This window comes from Anarrhichthys ocellatus, unplaced genomic scaffold (assembly GCF_004355925.1).
Source record: "Anarrhichthys ocellatus isolate YVR2014 unplaced genomic scaffold, GSC_Weel_1.0 scaffold3632, whole genome shotgun sequence".
NCBI lineage: Eukaryota > Metazoa > Chordata > Actinopteri > Perciformes > Anarhichadidae > Anarrhichthys > Anarrhichthys ocellatus.
Window position 1 is genome coordinate 1,210 of NW_022283606.1, and position 4,224 is coordinate 5,433.

The 4,224-nt window shown below is 44.4% G+C and overlaps 4 non-coding genes across 4 annotated transcripts; all 4 read left to right on the forward strand.

The window, feature by feature from the left end:
* The first annotated feature begins 504 nt into the window (after positions 1-504).
* trnac-gca (transfer RNA cysteine (anticodon GCA)) lies at positions 505-576 on the forward strand. Its single transcript has one exon. It is a non-coding gene; the product is annotated as a tRNA-Cys (tRNA).
* Positions 577-1,576: 1,000 nt separating this feature from the next.
* Positions 1,577-1,648, forward strand: trnac-gca (transfer RNA cysteine (anticodon GCA)). Its single transcript has one exon. It is a non-coding gene; the product is annotated as a tRNA-Cys (tRNA).
* Positions 1,649-3,346: 1,698 nt separating this feature from the next.
* Positions 3,347-3,418, forward strand: trnac-gca (transfer RNA cysteine (anticodon GCA)). Its single transcript has one exon. It is a non-coding gene; the product is annotated as a tRNA-Cys (tRNA).
* Positions 3,419-4,056: 638 nt separating this feature from the next.
* trnac-gca (transfer RNA cysteine (anticodon GCA)) lies at positions 4,057-4,128 on the forward strand. The gene has a single exon. It is a non-coding gene; the product is annotated as a tRNA-Cys (tRNA).
* Positions 4,129-4,224: the final 96 nt, after the last annotated feature.

A 4,224-nucleotide genomic window follows, 5' to 3' on the forward strand; every position in this document is an offset into this window, starting at 1 on the left:
GACGGTCTACTCTGTCACCATTACATTCCATCGCAGTTGCAGACTGCATCCAGCAGAGCCACCCGTCTGTAGTCCAACAGAGTGGACTGCAGACTGAACATATCAAAAAGAAATGGGGGTATAGCTCAGTGGCAGAGCATTTGACTGCATATCAAGAGGTACCCAGTTCAACTCTGGGTGCCCGCTCTTCAGATATCAGAAATTTCAGAAGCACTAGTCTTTATAAAAGTGGTTGATTCCCAGTTTCAAAAAGCTCATCTTTCCCTCGTTCAAAAAGGAAAATTCTATTTCCTTAAGATTTTATTCTAGCTGTTTTATGTCGGACAAAAACAACTTTTACCACATTGCAGGGCAAAAGTAGCTGCGATGACGGTCTACGCCATCACCATTACGGTCTACGCCATCACCAGTACATTCCATCGCAGTTGCAGACTGCCTCATGCAGAGCCACCCGTCTGTAGTCCAACAGAGTGGCCCGCAGACTGTACGTATCAAAAAAGAATTGGGGGTATAGCCCAGTGGTAGAGCGTTTGACTGCAGATCAAGAGGTCCCCAGTTCAACTCTGGGTGCCCCCTCTTCAGATATTAGAAGTTTCGGAAGCACTAGTCTTTATAAAAGTGGTTCATTCCCAGTTTCAACATGTTCTAAAAGGAAAACAATATTCCCTATGCTTTTATTCTAGCTGTTTTATGTTGGACGAAAACAACTTTTACCACATTGCAGGTCCAAAGTGGCTGCAATGACGGTCTACTCTGTCACCATTACATTCCATCGCAGTTGCAGACCTCCTCCAGCAGAACCACCCGTCTGTAGTCCAACAGAGTGGCCCGCAGACTGCACATATCCAAAAAGAATTGTGGGTATAGCTCAGTGGTAGACTGCAGATCAAGCGGCCCCCAGTTCAACTCTGGGTGCCCCCTCTTCAGATATTAGAAGTTTCGGAGCACTAGTCTTTATAGAACTGGTTGATTCCCAGTTTCAACATGCTAATCTTTCCCTTCTTCAAAATGAAAAACACTAATGCCCTAAGATTTAACTCTAGCTGTTTTATTTCGGACAAAAACAACTTTTACCACATTGCAGGTCCAAAGTGGCTGCAATGACGGTCTACTCTGTCACCATAACATTCCATCGCAGTTGCAGACTGCCTCCAGCAGAGCCACCCTTCTGCAGTCCAACAGAGTGGCATGCAGACTGAACATATCAAAAAGAATTGTGGGTATAGCTCAGTGGTAGACTGCAGATCAAGCAGTCCCCAGTTCAACTCTGGGTGCCCCCTCTAAAGATGTTAGAAGTTTCGGCGCACTAGTCTTTACAGAAGTGGTTGATTCCCAGTTTCAACATGCTAATCTTTCCCTTGTTCAAAAAGGAAAACACTAATGCCCTAAGATTTAATTCCAGCTGTTTTATTTCGGACAAAAACAACTTTTACCACATTGCAGGTCCAAAGTGGCTGCAATGACGGTCGACTCTGTCACCATTACATTCCATCGCAGTTGCAGACTGCCTCCAGCAGAACCACCCGTCTGTAGTCCAACAGAGTGGCACGCAGACTGAACATATCAAAAAAGATTTCGGGGTATAGCTCAGTGGTAGAGCATTTGACTGCAGATCAAGAGGTCCCAAGTTCAACTCTGGGTGCCCCCTCTTCAGACATTAGAAGTTTCGGAGCACTTGTCTTCATAAAAGTGGTTCATTCCCAGTTTCAACATGTTCTTAAAGGAAAACAATATTCCCCATGCTTTTATTCTAGCTGTTTTATGTTGGACAAAAACAACTTTTACAACATTGCAGGTCCAAAGTGGCTGCAATGACGGTCTACTCTGTCACCATTACATTCCATCGCAGTTGCAGACCTCCTCCAGCAGAACCACCCGTCTGTAGTCCAACAGAGTGGCCCGCAGACTGAACATATCAAAAAAGAATTGTGGGTATAGCTCAGTGGTAGACTGCAGATCAAGCGGCCCCCAGTTCAACTCTAGGTGACCCCTCTAAAGATATTAGAAGTTTCAGAAGCACTAGTCTTTATAGAAGTGGTTCATTCCAGTTTCAACATGTTCTAAAAGGAAAACAATATTCCCTCTGCTTTTATTCTAGCTGTTTTATGTTGGACAAAAACAACTTTTACCACATTGCAGGTCCAAAGTGGCTGCAATGACGGTCTACTCTGTCACCATTACATTCCATCGCAGTTGCAGACTGCCTCCAGCAGAACCACCCGTCTGAAGTCCAACAGAGTGGCACGCAGACTGAACCTATCAAAAATAATTGGGGGTATAGCTCAGTGGTAGACTGCAGATCAAGCGGTCCCCAGTTCAACTCTGGGTGCCCTCTAAAGATATTTGAAGTTTCTGAAGCACTAGCCTTCATAGAAGTGGTTGATTCCCAGTTTCAACATGCTAATCTTTCCTGGTTCAAAAAGGAAAACACTATTCGCCTAAGATTTTATTCTAGCTGTTTTATTTCGGAGAAAAACAACTTTTACCACATTGCAGGTCCAAAGTGGCTGCAATGACGGTCTACTCTGTCACCATTACATTCCATCGCAGTTGCAGACTGCCTCCAGCAGAACCACCCGTCTGTAGTCCAACAGAGTGGCACGCAGACTGAACCTATCAAAAAGAATTGTGGGTATAGCTCAGTGGTAGACTGCAGATCAAGCAGTCCCCAGTTCAACTCTGGGTGCCCTCTAAAGTTATTTGAAGTTTCTGAAGCACTAGCCTACATAGAAGTGGTTGATTCCCAGTTTCAACATGCTAATCTTTCCCTTGTTCAAAAAGGTAAACACTATTCCCCTAAGATTTTATTCTAGCTGTTTTATTTCGGAGAAAAACAACTTTTACCACATTGCAGGTCCAAAGTGGCTGCAATGACGGTCTACTCTGTCACCATTACATTCCATCGCAGTTGCAGACTGCCTCCAGCAGAGCCACCCGTCTGTAGTCCAACAGAGTCGCCCGCAGACTGAACATATCAAAAAAGAATTGTGGGTATAGCTCAGTGGTAGACTGCAGATCAAGCAGTCCCCAGTTCAACTCTGGGTGCCCCCTCTAAAGATATTTGAAGTTTCGGAGCACTAGTCTTTACAGAAGTGGTTGATTCCCAGTTTCAACATGCTAATCTTTCCCTTGTTCAAAAAGGAAAACACTAATGCCCTAAGATTTAATTCTAGCTGTTTTATTTCGGAGAAAAACAACTTTTACCACATTGCAGGTCCAAAGTGGCTGCAATGACGGTCTACTCTGTCACCATTCCATTCCATCGCAGTTGCAGACTGCCTCCAGCAGAGCCACCGGTCTGTAGTCCAACAGAGTCGCCCGCAGACTGAAGGTGTGAAAAAGAATTGGGGGTATAGCTCAGTGGTAGAGCATTTGACTGCAGATCAAGAGGTCCCCAGTTCAACTCTGGGTGCCCCCTCTTCAGATATTAGAAGTTTTGGAAGCACTAGTCTTTATAAAAGTGGTTCATTCCCAGTTTCAACATGTTCTAAAAGGAAAACAATATTCCCTATGCTTTCATTCTAGCTGTTTTATGTTGGACAAAAACAACTTTTACAACATTGCAGGTCCAAAGTTGCTGCAATGACGGTCTACTCTGTCACCATTACATTCCATCGCAGTTGCAGACTGCCTCCAGCAGAACCACCTGTCTGTAGTCCAACAGAGTGGCACGCAGACTGAACCTATCAAAAAGAATTGTGGGTATAGCTCAGTGGTAGACTGCAGATCAAGCGGTCCCAAGTTCAACTCTGGGTGCCCTCTAAAGATATTTGAAGTTTCTGAAGCACTTGCCTTCATAGATTTGGTTGATTCCCAGTTTCAACATGCTAATCTTCCCCTTGTTCAAAAAGGAAAGCACTATTCGCCTAAGATTTTATTCTAGCTGTTTTATGTTGGACAAAAACAACTTTTACAACATTGCAGGTCCAAAGTTGCTGCAATGACGGTCTACTCTGTCACCATTACATTCCATCGCAGTTGCAGACTGCCTCCAGCAGAACCACCCGTCTGTAGTCCAACAGAGTGGCACCCAGACTGAACCTATCAAAAAGAATTGTGGGTATAGCTCAGTGGTAGAGCATTTGACTGCAGATCAAGAGGTCCCCAGTTCAACTCTGGGTGCCCCCTCTTCAGATATTAGAAGTTTCGGAAGCAGTAGTCTTCATAAAAGTGGTTCATTCCCAGTTTCAACATGTTCTTAAAGGAAAACAATATTCCCTATGC